The sequence below is a fragment of the Primulina tabacum genome, chromosome 2 (assembly GCF_025594145.1).
Source record: "Primulina tabacum isolate GXHZ01 chromosome 2, ASM2559414v2, whole genome shotgun sequence".
Lineage (NCBI taxonomy): Eukaryota > Viridiplantae > Streptophyta > Magnoliopsida > Lamiales > Gesneriaceae > Primulina > Primulina tabacum.
The window spans coordinates 42,255,805-42,280,066 of NC_134551.1; the positions used below are offsets into that span (position 1 = coordinate 42,255,805).

Consider the following 24,262-nt stretch of genomic DNA (forward strand, 5'->3'; position numbering starts at 1 on the left):
TCATAGTGGCTGTTGATCATCGACGACCACAAAATCTTGGCTGTTGATTTCAAAGTCAATAAATAAAAAATTATCAAATGATCGACTCGACGGGTCGACTAACGGTCACTAAATCGTGACTATGATATCCAACGGTCACCTTATCAGTTGATCGTGGTCGTTGATTTAAAAAAAAATTAAAAATAATCGACCTGTCGGGTTGAATATGTCTGAAGGACCTAATCGGTCGACGAGTTTTCTTTCGTAAATCGTAACCTAACAACCTTAATACGATTCCGATCACGGTTTTGAGTCAAACTCGTTGATCCAATTTATGGGCTCGTTGACCACATGCCCGTTCCAGTTGGGCCAGCCCCAATACAACCCACATTAAATATGTCCTTTCCGGCTCTACGCCGCCACCATCGCTAATGGCCCGCCCGTTGGACTATCATTTGTGATCAGCTTTTTTTGCACAGAAAGAATCAGTCAAATTTGCAAAAATACATACATGGAATATTGTGCTGCTGGCAGGCATGCCTAGTTCTTTATCGATAAAGACGATTAAAGATGGAGTTGATTCAATACGATTCGGGCTCCAAATCAAACCGTTGCTATCTGCCGTGGCATGAAATGTTCCGATCTGCATCAATCCGGAAACCTCAGACAGAACAAGCGTCGGTGCCGGCGCCCCAAGCACCTGCAGCGTCTGTATCGAATGATAATCAGAATTCCCTCTTCAGTGATCCTCAGGTACGACTCGCGCTCTACATAACCATGGCACACGCAGGGCTTGCCTTCACATTCTTTGTTCTTTATGGAATTTGCAAACTTCTTGAAGATTTCTTGAGGCCCATTTTGTGGGCTGTTCTGTGTTCAATCCCTTTGAGAAGCATTCAACAAACCCTTGTCGGTTTTTGGACCGAGCCGTTAAAATTAGGCCTCACGGAGACAACTTGGCTATCCCTGTGGTGGTATTCAGGATTTTTGTTGGGACTCTTGTTGAACTTAAAGAAGGCATTTTGCGGGTTGCCCTGAGGAAGAAAAAGGTTGAATCTTTAAGGAGGAAGAAGAGTGGATTCTACAAGTTGTTGATGTGGCTTGTTTCTTTTTGGTTGTTTGTAATGGCTTATGAGCAAATTGGTGCCATGGGGTCTATGTCCCTTCTCGCATTGGGATTCATGTTTACTGCTACTACTGTTGAGTCAACTATGAGTAGAGTTACTGCATTGAGAAGCCATAGCTTTCGTCGTCTTTCGGTCAGTGCTTTTTTCACTAGAGGGATATCGAAAAGATTGAAGATAATGGTAGCAATTGGGTTGATTGTTGGAATGAGTGTTGGCTCATTGGCTGGCATGATTTTCTTCTCTTATAAAATCGGTGTCGAGGGAAAAGACGCTGTATTTGCTCTAAAATCACACGTGGAAGAGAGTAATTATGCTGAGAAAATCGGGGTTAAGAAATGGATGGAGGAAAATGATGTTCCTGGAATGGTGGATATGTATTCTACAAAGCTTTACGAGACGGTCTCTGAGCAGATTGATAGTTTGGCAATACAATATAACATGACTGAATTTGTAACTGGGATCAAGCATTTTGTGATTTCTCCCTCTGGAAACTCCTCTGTCCGTTCCACAGCTCTGATAAGTCCATCCTCTTATGCTGATAAATTTTTGAGCCTGAAAAGGAGAGTTGGAGATCGAGAATGGGGGCAAATATACACAGAAGTGGATGCAATCTTCCGGGAATTGGTGATTACCCGAGAAGATCTCGTTGAGAAGGCAAAAGGGTTTGCCATTCAAGGAATGAACGTGATGCAGAGTGTAGTAGTTAGCAGTACATCTATTCTTGGCGGTAGTGCTAAGCTTATGTTCTTGATTGGGAGTTCGGTTGTCTCTGGTGCAGCAGAGCTACTAAACTTCATTTCTCATTCGATGGTATTTTTTTGGGTTTTATATTACCTAATCACATCAGAGTCCGGTGGAGTCACAGAACAGGTTATGTGTATGCTTCCCATTTCACAGTCTGCAAGAACTCGATGTGTGGAGGTGCTTGACAAAGCTATCTCTGGGGTTCTTTTGGCAACGGTTGAGATTGCTTTGTTTCAAGGATGCATGACCTGGCTTCTATTTAGATTATTCTCAATACATTTCTTGTATGTGTCAGACTGTACTTGCATTTATTAGCTCCTTGTTGCCGTTATTTCCTGCTTGCATTTCGACCATTCCAGCAGCATTGCAGCTGGTACTTGAAGAAAGTTATATATTAGCAATCAGCTTGTTCGTTATACATATGTTGCTTATGGAATATGGAATTTCTGAAATTCAAGAGGATGTTCCTGGTTACAGTGGTTATCTTACGGGTCTCAGCATCATTGGCGGGATGACATTATTCTCCTCCGCTTTGGAGGTAACTTCCAGTTTAAACTCTTGATCTTCTGCTACATATGTTGTTTTGTTTATGTAACGATTATTGGCTTTTGGCAGCAGAAGTTAACGTTTTTTATGGAGTGAAAATGCTAATTGGCATTGCTATTTTCTTTTTTGGGAAAGAAGCCTCAAGAATTGAGATGGAGGAGATTCATGTTTAATTTGGATCGTTTTAACGAAAGAGTTTTAAAATCTTTTGTTCGTTTTCTGGCCAACCATTTATTTTTTAATCTCAATATGCTAAATCTTATCGTTTACCGCAAGATACCTCACTTTGATATCATCTATATTACCGGAATTTAATGAAAACAACTTTTTCATGATGCTAGAAATGGCTATGAAATTTTCGGTTTTATGTTCGATTGCAAGACTTATCACCATGATTGTGCAGGGAGCAATAATGGGGCCTTTGATGACAACTGTGGTGATAGCCCTCAAGAACTTATACGTGGAGTTCGTTTTGGAAGAACAACCCAAGAAGAAAAGCTAGTAGATAATATGTTCTTACTAACATTTGTTAGAGATCTCGAATCGATTTTGATGGATAAAATTACAGGCCAACACAGTTTATTTACAACATTGTTTTGATTCAGAGCGTCCCCTTTGTAGTATTTTTCTACACATTAGTCAAGTTAGAGAGGGGGGAAATTTGTTGTAGAGAAAGTGTATGTATGTTGTTTATTTAAGGATGTAAAAAGGGGGGTGTTCGATCCCATTGTTTTATTACAGATTTAAACATCAGAAAAGTTCTTGGTGTCACTGTTTGTCTCCTCTTAATACCAAAGCCACAATGAGGCTGGTCTCTCGTTCATTGGCTCAAAACAAGCCAGGAGACAACCCTCTAGTGACCCATAGCATGGGAAGCATGCGTCTTAGTACACCTTCGAGGGGAGAAAGGATATCATGAACCCTTGTCATAAGTCCCTACAATATGGGGTAAAAAAACCAAAATAAATAATTTTAGTCCTTATAAAAAGAAAACTGATTCTTAAATCTCTTTCACGCTCATGTCACGTAGAGATACCAAAGAAGAAAAAACACCAAAATCCAAAACATTTAGATGCTACTACTGTAACACTCTAGGACATTATGAAGGACCACATGCATATTAAGACGACAATATTAAATTTCAAACTTAAAAATTAATGTAATATAACTAAATTAAATGAATTTCCGTAAAATAATTTGCATAGATCAATCAGTTGTTACTTATTCAGAAAACTTATTATCAAATTAATAAGTATGTTTTTATAGTTGAATTATTTTTAAATTAGGACAACCGTAGTTATTTTGAGAATAAATATCAAAGCTTTGAATATTTCTTTTAATTTTTTTTTCCTCTGCGAAGTAGCATTAACGAGTTTCTGAGACCAAACAATAAATATCATTATGTTGCGAATATAAAATAAAATTTAGAAATATTATTTGCTGTAATTTGCATCGATTTATATAATTTTATTACCAAAAGCATTATATCAAAATATTTTTATGAACATTGATAACTTATGGCCCATTGATATATAAAGGTCATGAGTGTCGAGCCACCAGTTATACATGAACACTATATTTTGATGCATAATGTTCTCAAAATTATATGCATCATTCGAGATTGAACATATTTAGACATGAATTAAGAATCTTTAATTAACTTGATTAATTGGATTAATTAAGTAAATAAAGATTAATATTACAATATGATTTTCTTATTCTTAATACAAGGCATGCATTCGAAAATTCTTGGGGCGAGGAAAAAAAAATCTCGGCTCTTCCAAATTTCAGAAGGGGCTCTCGAAATCCCTTTTCTCTTGCAAGAAAAATTCGGCCACTCCACGTTTGAGAGTTGTGCCGGTTTTTAGTATTCTATTTCTACGCAAAATATCTTCTATTTTTCTAGTGCAATTTAGAAGATTAATAAATATTCCAGTAGTGGACCAGATTTGTAGATTGAAGAAAGTTCGTAGTGATATACAACAAGAACTACATCCGCTTATACCGGAGTAGTTGGAGCCAAGTGAAAATTATTCGCTAAAGGTATTTTCTAACTCCCTATGAATATTTATTTAATTTAAACCATAAGATTGTGTAAATAATATTTTGATTGTCAAAATAAAATTTTACAAATTCCGCTGCGTTTTGGACACGAGAAAAACGATGACCCAGTAGTGGTATCAGAGCCAGGTTCTTTTTATCGTATGATTTAAATAATGTTGAATAATATTTCTAACCACAAAAGAAAATTCTTTCAGAAAAAGATGCACCATAAAAATTTTTTAATTTTAAAAAAAAAAATTGGGCTGCCCGGAATTGTTCCGAGTTCTGGGCAGTGCATAGTGCGCGCCTACGGCTGTTCGTGTAGCGCTCACACAGTGTGCCTGCCATTGCCCGATACGATCGGGCAACGAGAGGGCAACGCGGGCGGCTGCCCGGGAATGTCTCGGGCGCCGTGCTGGGTCTTGGGCTTGAATTGATCGGGTCTAGGGTGCGATTTTCTAATTTTACAAAATTTTGGATTAAATTGATATTTTGTGAAAATTGTTCAGTTTTTCCTAAAAATCAAATTTTGGTAAATTTATAATTTTCTTGCAAGGTAAATAATTGAAATATGATTTTAATTATTTATGGTAAAAATATATTTTACAAGAAATAAATTATTATTGAATTAATTAGAAATTAAATAAATGTGTTTATTTATTTTATTAAATTTTTTTAATAATTGTGGTGGTTAGTGATAATATTATTAGATACATGATTTAATCAATTAATTAAATTTGTTTAATTAATTAATGTTAATATTTAATATTAAATACGTGAAAGATGATTGAGAGCCTTGACCAATGTGTTAGATGTATGTTAGGATATTTTAATGTTTTAATTTATTTTTAATATTTGATATTATTAAAGTGGACTTGGTTTATGGCTCGTTCTCACCCCATGAAATGTATCCCTTATGTGCCATGTCTATTTAAATGTAATTATTAGAATTAGTGGGAGATCAATATTGGAAGATGGTGGGCCTGTTGCACAATATGAAAACATGTAAAATATTGGAAGATCTTGTAATAAGTTGCATTTGCATCCCTGCATTCACCTAGGTTTTGGACATGGATCCATGTCTGGTTCACACAGATCTAATAGTGTTGGTGATCGATCATCCTTATTTATTGTTGAATGTCATATTATGATATATATGCGATGTATAGTAACATGCATGTATGTATATTATTAAATAATATAGTAGTATAAATCTGACAAGCATACAAACATGACACGAGATTTTAAATTAAAATGATGGGACAATTTTAAAATTAAAATCCATCATTTTTGATAAGATTCAAAATTTATATCAAACCGCAAAAGTAAAAATTAAAGGAGTTTAATTTATTCTTGCCTTCCATCAACTGTGGTTGCATGTTGAACGCTACCCGCAGTCTGTGTCTGGCTCATATTATTAGGGAGGCCTGGACGCCGAAAACCTGTGACTTACACCAGACATATGATGTGAATTGAGTGGAACTCCCATGACTTCGGCTCATATTATTGGGGGGACTCATGGCGACCGTCCACTGCAATTCAATATTGATGGGTCGGTTTGATACATGAAAATAAACGGCATCATATTATTGGGTCCTTATTAAACGTGAGGCGAAACACGAAGAGGTTGCATAGGGATGCAATTTGATTCTACCATTTAGAAATTATGATTGACTGATATTATTCGGGATCATAATTGTCTAATTGGGCTCTACGTGCCCCTAAGAAAATACGATTTCTCTTTTTCATCAGAGGGTGGTGAAAATGTCAAAATAGTGGGAGAGAAATTTATAAAATAAAAATCTATTTTTTATATCTTAAAATTATTTAAAATAATCAACAACCATTATTATGTTTCCATATCAGTATATTTACGATTTCGTCACCTAATCGGTTTCTACCATTAACAAGATAACTGAATCTAATTTTGAAGACTGGTTGGAAAATTATTCTAAATTCAGAGAAAATGACATACACACTAATCAGTCTTCCTGAAATGACAATGCATGCAAGATGATGGGAACATAGTATGCAAGTTAAAGTTTAATATGCTCGTTTATATGTCAATGAACTGTAGAGACAGTTTGAGGAGATGTCGAATGCTGCCGACATTTGAATACACATGCAAGAGTTGCATGGTAGATGAAACTCATACAATGATTCACACCACTTTCAATGAGCCCATAACTACGCGCATGCAAGATGGGGCTCTAGCCCATGAGCATGGTGTACGTATGATTGGACTTATTGAGAAAAAAGTGGGCTTAAAATAGGTGATTCCTAATGAGTTACATCGTGACATCAATTTGTTGTCATTCTTTTCCTCATTTGACGAGTTTATGGTCAACTTCAATTTTGAATAAGATAGATGATAGCTTTGAAGAGTTATTCATAATGCTTATGACTTATGAAGCCACCATAAAGCAGGAAAATGCTAGTTCCCAGTGGGCTTCTTGTCAGGGACGGAAAATGGCCCACAAGGTAAGGGAAAGAAACGTTTTGCCCCTTACAATGAAAAATAAACTCAATAATAGGCAAAATCTGAAGTACTCTTAAAGGGCCTACAAATCCTGATAAGTCAGAACATATTTGTTACACTGCAAGAAGTCCAAACATAAGAAGTTATCGGCGCCAGAAATGATCTGGAAATGATAAGTGAATGCCCAAGTAAACATGATTTCAACAACAAAAGAAAGTTAGACGATCCAAATCTCACACAAATATGACACGCTAGACTAGGTCAAATTTTCCAAAGAAGGATGCACAAACTGGTTGGAGAAAGCATGTTTGAATTGTCAAACATAAATTTTCTACCTACTTGTGAGTCCTGTCTGAAAAGAAAAATGTCCAAGAATCCCTTTAAGGGAAATGTGAAACGTGCACATGGTCTACTGGATTTGATCCACACAGACGTTTGTGACCCGCTAAGTGTTATCACAAAATATAAGAAAACTTACTTCATTACCTTTACTGTTGACTATTCGAGGTAAGTGTATGTCTATTTTATGAGACACAAATCTGAGAATTTTGAAAAGTTCAAAGAATTCAGATCGAAAGTAGAAAAACAACTAGGAATGGTTATTAAGACACTTTAATATGATCGAGGTGGAGAATACTTGAGTACTGAATTTTTGGATTATATAAAAGAGGATAAGATTCTCTCACAGTGTACTCTACCAGCGACACCACATTTGAATGGTGTTTCTGAACGTTGTAATCGAACATTGATGAACATGGTTTGATATATAATGGGATTCACTGAATTGCCTACATCATTTTGGGGCTTTTCGCTTGAAACTACAGCAATATTGTCGAATAATGTCCATACAAAAGCAGTGGATAAAACATCATACGAGATATGGATGGGACAACTTCCAAATATTCTTACTTGAGAATATGGGGATGTCCTGCTTACGTGAATCATATAGTGGAAGACAAATTGGATAATGATCCATTTTGTGGGGTATCCAAATAATTCTGTTGGATATTATTTTTATCATCACAATGAAGCAAAAATGTTTGTTTCAAGAAATATCACATTCCTAAAGAAGGAATTTTTATTAGATAGAAAATGCGAGATGATAGAACTTGAAGAAATTCAAGATACTCTCTCAACAGTAGAAGTTGAACATGATCCCCAACAGCCAGTAGTTGAAGTACACGCACCTAGAAGGTCTGATAGAATTATTAGACCAACTGCTAGATATACGCTTCTTCATGAACAAGGCTATGATGAGCCATGTGTTGGATGTGATCCAATGAACTTTAAAGAAGCAATATCTAATACTGATTCATCCAAATGGCTTGAAGCCTTGCACTATGAAATGTAGTCTATGTATTCAAACCAATTTTGGACATTAATGGATCCACATGAGGGAATCGTTCCCATAGGATGCAAATGGATTTACAAAAGAAAGCTTGGGGGCAGATGGGAAGGTATTGACCTTCAAAGCAAGAATGGTAGCAAAAGGTTATACTCAAAGGTAAGGAATTGACTATGAGGAAACTTTTTCGACAGTAGCTATGTTTAAGTTTATTAGAATATTACTAGTTTGATGATATCCTGCTCATTGGGAATGATGTAGGATTATTGCAATCAACTAAAGTATGGTTAGCAAGTAAATTCTCTATGAAAGACATGGTGAAGCATCCTATGTATTGAGAATACAAATCTATAGAGATAGATCAAAGAGGATTATGGGGCTCACCCAAGAAACTTATATCGATACCATTCTGAAGAGATTCTCTATGGAAAAGTCCAAGAGAGGATATTTACCAATTTGTCACGTTTTTACTCTATCTAAATCAATATGTCCCAAGATTGATGAAGAGATAGAGATGATGACACGTATTCCATATGCGTTAGCCGTTGGCAGTATCATGTATGGTATGATATCATCACGCCCTGATATTGCTTACGCTCTGAGTGTTACAATCCGATATCAGGCGAACCCTGGTCCAATGCATTGGAAGGCTGTGAAAGATATTCTTAAGTATCTAAGGAGGACTAAGAACTTGTTCATGGTCTATGGGGGTGGAGAATTAAAATTGAAAGGCTACACTGATTCTAGCTTCCAAAGTGACGAAGATGATTTGAAATCGACATCTGGTTTTGTATTCATGCTCAATGGTGTGGGTGTCTCTTGGAAGAGTTCCAAGCAAGACACCGTTGCAGATTCCACCACTGAAGCTGAATATATTGCTGCATCTGCTGTAGCCAAAGAGGCTGTTTGGATGAGGAATTACATCCAAGAGTTGGTGTTGTTCCTAATGGAGTTGATCCAGTCCCGATGTACTGCAACAACACTGGTGTCTTTGCACAGGAAAATGAACCAAGGTCTCATAAGCGATCCAAACATATACGAGGAAATTTCATATCATCCGGGAGATTGTAGGAAGAGGAGATATATCAGTCGAAAGAGTCGCCTATGCAGATAACGTTGTTGATCTACTTACAAAGAACTTGCCATAACCATTGTCTGAGAAGCATCGCGAAACAATGTGATTAAAGTTTATGGGTAGTTGGCTCTAGAGCAAGTTGGGAGATTTTTAGAGTAGATGCCCTGCAAGCCAACGGTTGGTTAGGGAATTTATTAACTCAAGTGTAATAAACAATCTTTATTTTTATTTAATTTAATATTTTTATGATTTCATTTTGCTTTATCTGTATACCCATGCAATCAGCATAGATAAAGTCATTGATTATACTTTAATACAAATGAATCGTAATTCGACCTTGAAACTCATTTGTAATCACTGTATATTCTAAATTGGTTCCTAGTCGATTCAGCTGCCTAAAATAAGGATAAAGACCGCTTGAGCTTGAGACTAGCATCTGTGATGATGTGTACCGTGCTTCATGGTATGGGCATAGAGATGTCCAATCATGGAGATGGGTAATCATACGATGATTATACCGAACAACCCTCTCCCAGACTTTCCAAGTGGTTATCATTCATCGAGAGGAAAAGTATGTGGTTGTGATTGTACATGATTAGTCCTTACAACCCGAGACAACACTGATTCTCTGTATACTAAGATTGTGATTTGACTCGTTTATTGACTCCGCGAGGGTCACAAGGTGGCGAGATTGGGTGCAATTGCGAAATGCGTAGGAGCCAGTGCATTGTAGTCGAGAATTCACCGCTCACCTATGAGCGTGAATATCTCCTATGTGATCTTAATATTTAAATGAAGAAATAAAAGAAAAACAAAGAGAAAAATATTATGAACTCAATGGTTTGTTCATAAAATGAGAGATATCTCAATACATTACAATGCACCCCTATTTATGACCAAATTTGGAGAGACAACCACAAATAAAATATTATTTTTTTACATATAAGTCTTCATTGGTGTTCTAAAAATTATGTCATCAAACACATCAATTTTGAAAATCTTCTCATCCAAATTTTCTTTTCCACATAAAACAAAATATGTAGATAATTGAGTTGTTTGAATTGTGGTATTTTCTTTTCACCAACCAAGTAATTTGAGAGATATGGCCAAAATGCTAGAGCATGGTAAAACTGTCACTCCTTTGGTAACTTTATTTGTTGCATAATTTGATCCCAATTGTGAGAATATTTTTATCTCATTCTTGTCACCAATATTGTAGATATTATCATCAACTTTCTACAGGTCCAAGAATCATTTTAATCTCATTTGCAACGTCAATGATATTCTTGTTTTATCGAACCTGTAAAAATAGTAAAAACTTATAATTACACAACTACTTATTTTTTTTACACTTTATATAAAATGTTGGAAACTTAATTTCGGTTGTTTGACAAACTAAGTGATTAATTTATTAGACTAACTGATCAAGTAACTTGTAGTAACTGAACTACTCAAACCAACTGACAGTTGCCTAACTGAAGATTAATACGCAGTTTATCGAAGGCAACTGAAACCATCTAAACCGAACTTACAAAGACAACTGACTGATCAGTTGACATATTCAGTTGTGAGCTTATCAGCTGATCATTCAGGCTGTACACGTCATCAGTTGAAAAGGACATTCAACCGACAACAGTACAAAGCAGACTGCAACTCGTAGTGGAACGCCGCATTTCAGAGCTTACAGTGTACGAATGTCAGAAGAATATCGACGTGGCAATCAACGGATATAATGATTCAAATTATACTTAATGTTACCGTTGAATAGAAGCCTATAAATAGGTGAGAAGAGCAGTTGAGCAAGCACCCAATCGATCTATCTATTCTCAAGCTTGCTGTTACTCTGCTGAATTTATAGCTCTTATTCGAGAATCAAAAAGCTCACACTTATCTGATTGATCTGTAGCATTTGAGGCTACCTTTCGAGCTTACAAGCACAAATTGTTTTATTGTTTATTTGATCTTAAATAGATTAATTGTGCTAAGTTCAGTCGAAGAACTGTGAGATATTTAGTAAACTAAGAGTTTCAGTTTTGGCAGTGTTAAGTCCAAACTGAAGTGTGTTTGTACAATCTTTGTATCGATCAAAGTCTTTAGTGCATATCCTATCCTTGTGGTAGAATGGGTGACGTAGGAGTTATTTCAATCTCCGAAAATCCATAAATCTTCGTGTTATTACTTCAGTTATTTATTCTATCTTTCAGTTAGTTTATTTCCGCAACTGTTATCAGTTAAACTAATTGTCATTGACTGACAAGATTCCTAGTTTCAGTTGGTCACAGAACTGACAATTCATTTGAAAAGATTCAAAAATCGTGAGTGTTTATTCAACCCCCATTTCTAAACACATCTCAACCTATCAACCGATCCTAACAAGTGGTATCAGAGTAGTTGAATCTTGTCTCAGAATACTCTTATTCACAAAACTGATCAACACGTCTTCATTCAATAAAATGCCGATGTTTTTCAGAGAAGATTTTGACGACTGGAAAATCAGAATGCAGGCTCATTTAGCTGCACAAGATGACGACATGTGGTATGTCATTACTGTTGGTCCCGTGAAGATCCTAAAAGCAAATACAGCAGTTGCCATTACTGGTGGGGCACCTCATCGCATAGAAAAGCCCAGAGATGAATGGACAACTGAGGATAAAAGGAAAGCAAACCTAGACAATGTGGCTAAGGATATCTTATATAAAACGCTGGATAAAGTCACTTTCAGCAAAATCAAGATGTGTAAAACTGACAAAGAAATATGGGAGAAACTGATCCAGTTGTGTGAAGAAAACAAGCAAACAAAAAAGAACAAGCTATCAGTTGCAGTTCAAAAATTTGATAACATCAAGATGAAAGCTGGAGAATCCTTGCACGAATATGAAAGCTAGAACTGAGCAAACTGATCCCAATGACAACAAAACAAAAGTTGATGAGTCAGTTGAACTGTTGAGTCTAAAAAGGGAGATTGCACAGCAAAAAGCTGAAATGATTGAAAATCAAGCTTTGATATGTCAGTTAAAAAACAGAAATTTTAAAACATACTGAACTGATTCAAGCTTGAAACAAGTCTTCAGTTGCACTGACTGAAATGCAGAATTCACAAAAATCAGTTGATGATAAAACTGTTTAGGGTTTAACAATTATGTTGAAAATTCTGCAAGTGATACTCAACCAAGGTTGAATGAAAACAAATGAAAGTACATTACCTTTGTAAAATCAACTATGGCAAATGAATTCTCAGAACCTAGTAAACCAGCTGTTCAATTGACTTAAAGTAAGAACAATGGCAAATGGTATGGAATTGGATATAGCTCTGAGAATTCAATTGATACAAGAAACTGGTCACCTAAACGATTCAATTACAAAAACGATTCAGTTACAAAAATCAGTACTCAAGGAATGGCTATTACAATTACTACAGCTGTAAGCCAACTCAGAAACGATATCAAAAGAATAGTCAGTTGAAAAAAAAAATACAAATCATACTGTTTCTTCCTCACATCACACACATATTGCCAAGAATACGAGAAAAACCATTTGGAACACAGTGACTGGGAAGTCAGTTAGACTGATCCAAGTCTGGTTTCCTAAAGGACTAATCAGATTAGGATCCAAATGAATATGGGTACCAAAATTATATATACTGTATGATTGCATGTAACAGGTACAAACAAAGAATCAACTTGGTATCTAGACAGTGGTTGTTCGCGACATATGACAAGAGATGCAAATTTGCTATCTCAACTGATCAATATACTGGACCAAACATCAGTTTTGGAGACAACTCCAAAGGTAAAACTATGGGTAAGGGTAAGCTTATCTAGGTAACTTTACAATTAAAGATGTTTTGCTAGTTGAGAATTTGAAGTATAACTTGATAAGCATCAGTCAGTTATGCAACAATAATTTCTCAGTTCAGTTTGACAGACACAATTGTTCAGTTAGAGACTCAACTGATGAGGTCATCCTAACTGGAAATCGTTGTGGAAAAACTTACAAAGTCAGTTGGACTGAACAACCTTATGCACCAATTTTTTCATTGCTTCCAAATCTTCTAAAAACTGGTTGTGGCATAAGAGGTTGAACCACTTAAACTATAAATCTATTGCATATCTATGTAACCATGATCTTGTAACTGGTTTGCCCAAAATATATTTTTCAAAAGATAATGTATGTTCAGCATGTCAGTTTGGTAAACAAGTAAGATCTTCATTCAAAAACAGAGGTTCTAAATCATCCTCCCGATGCTTAGAACTATTACATATGGATCTTTTTGGTCAAATACCAGTCATGAGTTTAGGGAGAATAAAATACACCCTAGTAGTTGTGGATGACTTTTCAATATTTACTTGGGTTATTTTTCTAAAATCTAAATACCAAACTGCTGCACAACTGATTAAGCTCTTCAAAAGACTTTTAAATGAAAAATCAGTTGGGATTGATCGAATAAGGTCTGATAGAGAGACTGAATTCATCAATAAAAATCTTTCAACTTTTCTAGAAAATACTGGAATCAAGCATGAGCTCTCAGCAGCTAGAACACCTCAGCAAAATGTTGTAGCTAAGAAAAGAAATCGGAACCTTAAAGAAGCTGCTAGAACAATGCTTGCTGATTCTGGTATTTCTCAAAGGTTTCGGGCTGAAGCAGTAAACACTGCATGTTATACTCAGAACAGATCAATGATTAATAAGAATCATGTGAAAACACCATATGAGATCTGGCATGGAAGAAAAAGTGTGGTTTCTTATTTCAAAATATTTGGCTGCAGATGTTTTATTCTTGATAAATGTAAAAATCATTTAAAAGCCTTTGATGCTAAATCTGCAAAGGGAATATTTCTTGGATATTCTTCAGTTAGCAAAGCATATGGAGTTTTTAATAAAAGTTCTTTAAATGTTGAAGAATATATTTATATTGTTTTTGATGAAACTGTACTAACTGATAAGACAACTGATCCAGTTGAGCTAGTTGATCGATTTACATAAATCAGTTTGGAGGATGAAAGTTAAGAAGAAAATCATATCAATAGAAATATCACTCAAACACCTGAACCAGAAATTCTAGATCATTCAGTTGAACATGAACCTGCTCCTGATAATCAATTGGTAGAGCAAACATATGATATTCAGTTTCCAACTGATACATCACCAACTGAAACTGAAAACATTCAGTTGCCAACAGAAGCAGTTGCTGATATGGAAACAACTAATGCTGAACTTAGATGGAAGAAATCACATCCACCAGAATTGGTGATAGGTAATCCATCTGATCCGGTAAGAACAAGAAATCAAATGCTTAATTTGTTCATTTATTCTGCTTTTGTCTCACAACTGGAACCAAAGAAAACTGATGAAGCTCTTGCTGATCCTAACTAGATAAACACAATGCAAGAAGAGCTAAATCAGTTTACCCATAATAATGTCTGGAACTTAGTTCCAAGAATAGTTTGCAAAACAATTATAGGTACAAAATGGGTATTCAAAAATAAACTGAACGAAGATGGTTCAGTTGCACGAAATAAAGCAAGACTTGTTGCACAAGGATATAGGCAGGAAAAAGGAATTGACTATGATGAAATGTATGCACCAGATTCAAGACTGGAAGCAATCAGAATGTTTCTTGCTTATGCATCATTCAAGAACTTCAAAGTCTATCAAATGGATGTAAAAAGTGCATTTTTGAATGGTCCGTTGCAAGAAGAAGTTTATGTTGAACAACCTCCAGGTTTTATCAATCACTCTTTTCTTGATCATGTCTATCATTTGAACAAAGTTTTATATGGTCTTAAACAAGCTCCAAGAGCATGGTATGAGACATTTTCAAAATTCTTAACTGATCTTGATTTTACTGTTGGATCAGTTGACAAGACTTTGTTCAAAATTTCTAAGAATGATCACATTTTACTTGTGCAAATATATCTTGATGATATTATATTTGGGTCAACTAACCCCAAATTATGTGAGAAGTTTGCCAAGTTAATGCAAGACAAATTTGAGATGAGTATGATGGGTGAACTGACATTCTTTCTTGGACTACTGTTAGGATCGATTAGGGGGTAATCATTGAGCTACAATAGCTCAGTTCTTGAAATATTGAACACCGATGAATTAAATTGAGTTTTGTATTCAAACCAAGCAAAAAACACTCGAAATAATCCTTCATAGAAACCAATTAAATATTTTGTAAAGCATTTAAAATATAAGCAAGTTGAATTAGTAAAAAATATTTTGGTTGAAACATTTTATCAAACACTTGTATGCAATATTTTGGTATTTAAAGAACACATAAAATGCTTCAACAATGCATCATTAAAACTATGAAAATGATAACTAAATGCAATAAATAAATAGACACAATTTTTTTTATGGATGTTCGGAGACTTCATATGCTCATGTCACCCTTCTTCCCCTTGGGAAGGATTCACTAAAAGATTTTGATTTATACAATACTTTGTACAAACCCATTCAGCTAGGACTTACACTACTGCCTAACTGAACTCCTAGCACTCAATATTGTAGGCAGCACCTCAAAATCAGCATTTTGTTTAATATCTCATATGCAAAGACTACAAATACAATGTTTTACGTCTTTGTGTAAAGACTCACTCAACTAATATTTGAAGTTCAACTCTCTTATATATGTGTGAGTGATTGTCTGTGAGGAATTTATCTTTTACAGTGTATATCTCAAATGTATCCTCACACAAGGGCTCGTGCTCTCAACTAGCTGATTTCTTCATGGTAACTGCCCATGCTTTGAATCCTCTTCAAAAGCTCTTGTTTGATCTTCTAGATGTTGTATTTATAGTCTCCAACAACGATATATATATTAGATATAAGAATATGACTGTTTAGAAAGTTTCTGTACTGTTTCTGCAATTGCAACGGTCAAATTCGCCTTGCTGGACATTTTCTCGACTGGTCAATTTTGGTCAACTCAACTGGTCGTTCAGTTCAACTGGTCAGCAGCTGGTTCAGTTCAGTTCAGTTCAGTTGGTCAGCTGCTGGTTCGGTTCAGTTCAACTGGTTCAGTTCCACTGGTTCGGTTCAGTTTCAGCTGGTCTGGTTCAGTTTAACTGGTTCAGTTTTAGCTGGTGTTTTGATATCAGCCTAGCTGATTTCAGTTTGTGCAGAACCAGTAGTTTCATCGTCCTTTATCAGCATCTTAAGCTTCGATTAGACTTTGAATTCTGAAGATGATTTGTAGATCATGGTCTTATCTTTCCAACGCATACTGGATCGCTTAATTTCGATAACCAAGCTGAGAGATATGACTAAAATACCGCAGCTGCTCAAACCCAACTGATTGCTGTCTTCGTGTGATCAGTTACGATAAGTTATGATCCGTTTGACCTAGATAACATCCGATTTTGCTCAACATAAGTGAAATAAAACTTGTTCCAAATTGAGTTTTCCAATCATTCCAGTTGGCGGATTTTCATTTGGATCATCAAGCGGAGAGATATCTTCCAAACACCGAAGCTCGCCAGAAATTCAGTTTGAATTTCAGCTTGCTTTTTGTTTTAATAACTTCACACTTGAGTAAATATGTTAGAAACACAACAACAAGTTTTGTTAACATCAAAATAAAAATTGCGAACATGAAATGTTCCAACAATCTCTCCCTTTTTTATGATCACAAAACTTGGATAAACAATCGATTAAACTAACATATTTCTCCCCCTTTTTGTGTGAATCAAAAAGTCATATTTTCAAAAAAATTTAAGCACAAAATTTTCTCCCCCTCAATATTTAAAAATAATCTTTCCATTAAAATTATAATGAGTTCTCCCCCTATATTTTTGAAATTTCGAAAATTATAAAAGAAGAAGGATAACTAACCAATTTTCTAAATTGTTCATTTTCTACTGCAGCACATATGCTCTGTCTTAGACGAATAAACTGCTTTTTCTCGAGCATAATTAGGCTGCAAATTTTATACCGTTGTAAACCTGTATGAGTCTAGTTTGTAACGCAAAAATTGGTTCGTCATTTGGACACTCGAGCAAAGAGATATGTCATTTTTCCCACGGTCGCTGCAAGCTGCACGAAAATTCGGTTTTGAGTATAGATGTTTAAAAATCTGAAATTTTCGAATTTTAAACATCAAAATCAGTTTCAATATTCTTTCAAGAACAACCCGCTCTGATACCAATTGTTAGGATCGATTAGGGGGTAATCATTGTGCTACAATTGCTCGGTTCTTGAAATATTGAACACCGATGAATTAAATCGAGTTTGGTATTCAAACCAAGCGGAAAATACTCGAAATAATCCTTCGTAGAAACTGATTAAATATTTTGTAAAGTATTTAAAATATATGCAAGTTGAATGAGTAAAAAATATTTTTGTTGAAGCATTTTATCAAACACTTGTATGCAATATTTTGGTATTTGAAGAACACATAAAATGCTTCAACAATGCATCTTTAAAACTATGAAAATGATAACTAAATGCAATAAATAAATAGAATCAAATTTGTTAATGGATGTTCGGAGACTTGAAATGCTCCTACGTCACCTCTTCTTCCCCTTGGGAAGGATTAACTAGAAGACTTTGATTTATACAACACTTCGTACAAACCTATTCAGCTAGGACTTACACTGCTGCCTAACCTGTAACGCCCAGGATTTGACGACTATCCTCACTGTATCTAGAAGGGTCTTTCTAGCGTGCTTATGTCCTCACTCACACGCATCCTGAGAAACCTCCCAGGAGGTCACCCATCCCAAAATTGCCCCAAGTCAAGCACGCTTAACTTTGGAGTTCTTATGTGATGAGCTACTGAAAAGGAGATGCATCTTCGTGATATGAGTAGTACCAATCAAATATTTTAAGCCCACTTCAACTGTACAGTCCATTACATTGAACAGTCTCGGAATCCCTCTCATTCCCGTGTGGGTCGGTTCATTCATGTTCCCTCCACCTAGAAGCCTGCCAGGAGCCGCTCATTGTCCGTGCAACTGATGGCACCGGCGATCACCCCCCGCCCTCTTCGGTCCCGGGCCTCACATGCCCACCAGCTTCAGCTTGGTTCGTCCCCGAACCACACCGTACTAAGAGAGGTCGGCTCTGTTACCAACTTTAACGCCCCAGATTTGGCGACTGTTCTCATTGTATCAAGACGGGTCTTTCCAGCGTGCTTATGTCCTCACTCACACGCATCCTGGGAAACTTCCCAGGAGGTCACTCATCCTAAAATTGCCTCAAGTCAAGCACGCTTAACTTTGGAGTTCTTATGTGATGAGCTACGAAAAAAAGATGCACCTTCGTGATATGAGTAGTACTAATTAAATCTTTTAAGCCCTCTTCAACTATACAGTCCATTACATTGAACAGTCTCGGAATCCCTCTCATTCACGTGTGGGTCGGTTCATTCATGTTCCCTCCACCTAGAAGCCTGTCAGGAGCCGCTCATTGACCGTGCAACTGATGGCACCGGCGATCACCCCCGCCCTCTTCGGTCCCGGGCCTCACATAACCGAACTCCTAGCACTCAAGATTGTAGGCAGCACCTCACAATCAGCATATTATTTAATGTATCATATGCAAAGACTACAAACACAATGTTTTACGTCTTTGTGTAAAGACTCACTCAACTAATATTTGAAGTTCAACTCTCTTGTATATGTGTGAGTGATTGTGTATGAGAAATTTATCCTTTACGGTGTATATCTCAAATGTATCCTCACACAAGGGCTTGTGCTCTCAACTAGCTGATTTCTTCATGCTAAGTGCTCATGCTTTGAATCCTCTTCAAAAGCTCTTGTTTGATCTTCTAGATGTTGTATTTATAGGCTCCAACAATGATATATATTAGATACAAGAATAAGACCGTTTAGAAAGTTTCTGTACTGTTTCTGCAATTGCAACGATCAAATTCGTCTTGCTAGACATTTTCCCGACTGGTCAACTCTGGTCAACTCAACAAGGTCGTTCGGTTCAACTGGTCAGCAGCTGGTTCAGTTCAGTTCAGTTGCTCAGTTCCACTGGTTCGGTTCAGTTCCACTGGTTCGGTCAGTTTCAGCTGGTCTGGTTCAGTTTAACTGGTTCAGTTTCAGCTGGTGTTCTGATATCAGCCTAGCTGATTTCAGTTTGTGCAGAACCAGTAGCTTCATCGTCATTTATCAGCATCTTAAGCTTCGATTAGACTTTGACTTATGAAGATGATTTGTAGATCATGGTCTTATCTTTCCAACGCATACTGAATCGCTTAATTTCGATAACCAAGTTGAGAGATATGACTAAAATACCGTAGCTGCTCAAACCCAACTGATTGCTGTCTTCGTGCGATCAGTTACGATCAGTTTGACCTAAATAACATCCGATTTTGCCTAACTGACGTGAAATACAACTTATTCCAAATTGCGTTTTCTGATCAGTCTAGTTGACGGATTGTCATTTGGTTCATCAAGCTGAGAGATATTTTCCAAACACCGAAGCTTGCTAGAAATTCATTTTGTGCAGAATTTTGTTTCAGCTTGCTTTTTGTTTTAATAACTTCACACTTGAGTAAATATGTTAGAAACACAAAAAGTTTTGTTAACATCAAAATCAAGATTGCGAACATGAAATGTTCCAACAACTACTAGTGAAGCAACTGGAAACTTGTATTTTATCAGTCAGACCAAATACACGAAGGAATTGCTCAAGAAATTTGGCATGGAAACATGTTCAGCAGCAAGAACTCCCATGACTTCATCAGTCAAACTGGACAATGATCAAGGGAGAATATCAGTTGATACGAGACTCTACGAAGGTTTAATAGGTTCATTATTGTACCTAACTGCTAGTCGTCCTGATATTATATTTGTTGTTTGCATGTGTGCTAGATTTCAAGAAAATCCTAAGCAATCGCATTTTATAGTTTCCAAAAGAATTTTAAAATATCTATAAGGCACTCAAAATGTGGGATTATGGTACGTTAAAGACTCTTCTTTCAATTTAGTTGGATATTCAGATGCAGATTATGAAAGATGTAAGCTAGATCGTAAAAGCACCACTGGATCTTGTCAGTTTCTAGGAGAGAGACTGATCTCATGGTTCAGCAAAAAGCAAACATCCCTAGCTACCTCCACAACTGAAGCAGAATACCTTACTGCTGGAAGCTGCTGTGCCCAACTGCCCTGGATTCAGCAACAACTGAAAGATTCTGGAGTTGATGCTAAAGAATCTCCCATATTTTCTGATAATACAAGCATGATTGCAATAACTTACAATCCAGTTCTTCACTCAAGGACCAAGCACATTGATGTCAGGCATCACTTCATCAGAGATCATGCTCTTAAGAAAGCTATCAGACTGAAATATGTGTCAACTGAACAACAAGCTGCTGACATCTTCACCAAACCATTGACAGAGACTAAGTTTTCTCACTTTCGCAATATACTTGGTTTAATTGATTTATCTTATTTATATCAGTTTTATTGTTGCTTTGTCAATAACTGTTCATTCAATTTGTCATTTATGCTTATTAACTGATGTCAGTTAGCCATTTATCAGTTATTATATTCAGTTCGTTAACTGTTTGTCAACTGATATCAGTTAGTTATTTATCAGTTCTTGTATTCAGTTTGTTAACTATTTATCAACTGACGAAAGTTAAATTTTGCAGAAAGACAAAGAGACAACAACAATGATACAAATCAAGATTCCATACAACATCATTTAGTCCACTTCCTACAGCATCTTGCCATAACATCAACCAATTATTCAAGTCATGACTCCTAATATTCTTGAAGGCTTCGGCATTTTCCATTCTCTGAAGCAAGTGCCATTCCTTCAACTGCATCATGTGGATCAGCACATCATCCTTGACTAGATCAGATATATGATGGAATTGAGCAAGTCTTTAAGCTTCCTTGCAAGTGATCTCTGCTTAGCAGAAGCAGGGAATTCTCCATCATTGATTGATTGAATGTAGTGAGCGGTAGTCCAAACGGACATAACCTCTGTGAAGACGTATTCTTCAGCATCTCTCTTAAATCTCTGAATACGTTGAGGCGTCCATGAAGTATGAGGTACGTGTGTGCTGCTTTCACAATCCATTGGAGTTCAGATGTCATTACAAAATAACAAAGATCTTAATTTATAGACAAGACTTGAAGAGACAGGAGAAAGACAAAGAGTCATCTGACCTTAACTGATTCAGACTGAGTTTTTCTTATCCTTACTTTTAATTATATGCATTTATTGAGGGGGAATATTGAGCAAAAATTTAACTGAGAAGACAATAGCCAGTTGGTCTTCAATTGAATTGACTAAGTTCTCAACTGGTCATTCAGTTGCTGATCTAACTGATCTTCTCCGATAAGTTAACTAATAAATCGAATAATATTCTATATTAAATGATGTGACTGATTGTCGAAGCATTAATTACTGTCTTTCATTGAATAGTATTTTGAAACGTGGACCCACATAATCCATTCATATTCTATACACGTTTTTATCACACGTACACACGTTTTTAATTCAAATTTTCCTGGACTGACACGTGTCCAATAATTTGAACAGTCACTTACATCATACCCGCTCCAATTCAGTTTTTCTTCTTACGCGCACATTCAGCACTCAGAGCAAACTTCTACTCAAGCATACTATGTTTCGCAGATTTCATTCAATCAAATGACAAACCAGATCCCAACTCATGTTATGAACGCTATGGCGATCGACTTTGATTCAGTCTTGACTGTAAAAGACGAAGAAGTCAAGAATTTTTTTTCTGCAACTGCAAGCAGCTAGACTGAAACAATTTCTGGGATTATCCTCTCAAGAAATTTATCCTAAAGAGATCCAAGACGTCTATGCCACCGGCTGTGTCACTAAAGAAGGCAGTATCACAATTACTGTAAATGGTCAGTTGCTGATTATTGAAAAGGACTTCTTCTGCAACCTATTTCAACTGCCTACTGATGGGCTAGTTAACCTCTCTGAGGTAAAAGCTTCTGATGTTGAAGAGATGCAAACTCTTCCCTCTGCTGATGGTCGGAAAATCAAAGTTTCCGATCCCAAGATGGAAATGAAGCCAGAAGTACAACTGCTGGCAGATATTGTAGCGAATGGGCTCTTGGCAAAGGCAGGATCCTTTGCTGCACTTACTCTGGAGAAATTTCAATCTATGACTGTAATTATGGCGGAAAGAAAGATGAACTGGAAGAATATTATTTTCAACATCTTGAGGAACATGTTTCAATCTGCCAACAAGTCTAAGGGTTTTGCGGTGTAGCTTAGCTATTTGCTGAAAGTCAAGGGGAGGGTGACTGATGATTCCGAGAAATCATCAAAACTGAAAATCTTTAATGCCAAAAATGACCAGCCACACAAGCAGAAACTGGACATGAATCCTGAGAAGTTTATTCAAGTGAAGAAGGAGATTGGAATGGAAGGAGCTCCCAAATCAGTTAAGATAGCTCGGATGGAGACTCAGAAAAAGATGCTTAAACGTAGAATGATTATCAGTGAAAGTGATTATGAGAAGACTCCATCTCCCAAAATTTCCAAGAAACCCAGGACCAAAAAGACTAAATCAGTGATGGATGTGAGCACTATCCCATCTGATAAGACCATCCAATCTGCAGCTGATCAGCCGATCAAGGCTACTCCACTCAGAACTGTACCAGTTGAGACATCAACTAATGATCAGTTACCACTGTCTGCAGTTCTCAAAAAGCCTATCATCGAATCTGGTGAAAAGAAGAAGCTTGCTGGAGTTAAAGCTCCACTTACCACTGTCACTAGACCAAATCCTCTGCCGATGGCAAGATCGAAATGAGTAGTGATCTGAGTACAGGTGGACGCAACAAGATCAGAACTGAGCATTTCTCATGTTCTAAATGAATTTAAGAGCAAAGAGAAAATGATTGAAGAGCCCAGACCAACCAATACCATTCAAACGCACATTGACCTCATTTGGAAGGAAGTCAATGAATTTTCTGAATGTAAACTCAGAACTTATGAACAATGGGTACAGTTTAGAACTGTGGTGTTTGCCAGACAATTGCAGAAGAAATCAGTTCTCAAGAAGTTCATTGCCTTGGAAACACTTGTTCTGAAATTGGTGAAAGCTGCCACGGTGGTTCAAGCACTTGAGAGGAAGAAATATTTCTTTGATCAGATAAGGGCAAAGAAACTGAGTCAGTTTATTAGTCAGTTGCGTCAGAACTACGATCCCATTAGCCCAACTGCTATTAATGATAAAGCAGTTCATGAACAACTGAACTTGGATTGTTAGCTCTGCAAATGGATATCAAACATTGGGAAATGGATCAAGAAATTATATTCCAGATAATTCCCAAGATCTTTCTTCAGATGAGCTAGCTGATCAATCAGCTCAAACAGATCAGCCATCCAAGGATCCAAGTGCAGGCTCTGCTGCACAGATGACTGATTCTTTTTCTCTAGGTGCATCAAAGCCAACTGATGTTCCTCAGTCTTCAACTGCTGAAGGTACACTCTATACAGACGCTGAATTATCATTGGCCAACATTGATGAAGTAATCAAATCAGTTGCCTCTGAAGTTCAACTATCCACTACTGAAGCAGTTGAAGAGTTGTTCTCAACTAAAGAACCAGTTTTTCAAGTCCCAGATCAACGTCTTGAAGAACCAGTTCAGTTGCCCTCCACAACTGAACAAGATATTTTCACAACTGGAGAACCAGTTCAGTTTCCCTCCACAACTGAACAAGAAATTTTCACAACTGGAGAACCAGTTCAGTTGCCCTTCACAACTGAACAAGAAATTTTGAGAACTGAAGAGCCAATTTAGTCAGTTATCATGACTGAACAAGCAGTTTTTGAATTAACTGAAGAGGCTCAGCTGCACTCAGTTGCAACTGAAGAAGTGTCAGCTGATCAGCCTTCTATCATTCAGCTAACTGAAGCTTCAGTTGAGCATTCTATCCCAGAAATAATTGTTGTTTCAACTGAT

At 36.6% G+C, this 24,262-nt stretch overlaps 1 pseudogene; it reads left to right on the forward strand.

Annotated features, from left to right (window-relative positions):
• The first annotated feature begins 417 nt into the window (after window positions 1-417).
• LOC142532074 (uncharacterized) lies at window positions 418-3,154 on the forward strand (annotated as a pseudogene).
• The last annotated feature ends 21,108 nt before the right edge of the window (window positions 3,155-24,262 follow it).